Below are 813 nucleotides of genomic sequence, written 5' to 3'. Positions count from 1 at the left end.
GACTTTTCGTGACTATTGTGATGCGATTTCTCAAACCGGTGTAACTCAAGACCAAATTCGATGGGTCTTATTTCTTTTTTTCTCTAAATGGCACCGCAAAACAATGGTTGAAAGGCCTTGATAAGGCTACTCTCGGAATTGACTCTTGGAAGAAATAGGCTCTAGCTTTCTACAAAAAGTTCTACCCACCGGAAAAGACTAACATGCTAAGAGCTCAAATTACGGGCTTTAAGCAAAGAGATGAAGAATCCTTGTATGAAGCTTGGGAGCGATTCAAGGGAATTTGTCGCTCATGTCCTCATCATGGACTTAGCGAGTGGTTCTTGGTACAACAATTTTGGAATGGTCTTTATGAAGACTCAAGAAACATTCTCAACATGGGATCAAATTGTATGTTCACCAAAGTTGACGATAATCAAAATTGGAACAAGATTGAGGAAATGGCGGTCCATAATTCACAATATAGTAGACCTCGTAAGGTTACTAGAGGAAGAAATCATGAAGTGGACTCTATTACTCAATTGAGTGCTCAACATAGTGCTCACATTGATACCATCAATTCGAAGTTCGAAAAAGCTATGGCTAGACTTGAAGAAGCCTCAAAATCACCAAAGCATCATGTTAATGCCATGACGACATCTTCATCAATCCCAAGTGGGATATGTGAGAATTATGGAACTTTGGGACATGACCAAAGTGAATGTAGGGGAACAAATGAACAAGTGAATGCTTTTCAAGCATACAAGAGTGGTACCCCTTATTCAAATTATTACAATGAAAACACCAAATTCCACTTAAATCTCTCATACAAAA

At 38.6% G+C, this 813-nt stretch overlaps 1 non-coding gene across 1 annotated transcript; it reads right to left on the bottom strand.

Annotated features, from left to right (window-relative positions):
• Positions 1 to 203: 203 nt before the first annotated feature.
• LOC141610208 (small nucleolar RNA R71) lies at positions 204 to 310 on the bottom strand. The gene has a single exon (XR_012528101.1). It is a non-coding gene; the product is annotated as a small nucleolar RNA R71 (small nucleolar RNA).
• Positions 311 to 813: the final 503 nt, after the last annotated feature.

The sequence above is a fragment of the Silene latifolia genome, chromosome 10 (genome assembly GCF_048544455.1).
Source record: "Silene latifolia isolate original U9 population chromosome 10, ASM4854445v1, whole genome shotgun sequence".
NCBI classification, from domain to species: domain Eukaryota; kingdom Viridiplantae; phylum Streptophyta; class Magnoliopsida; order Caryophyllales; family Caryophyllaceae; genus Silene; species Silene latifolia.
This window is presented reverse-complemented; position numbering and strand designations above follow the sequence as displayed.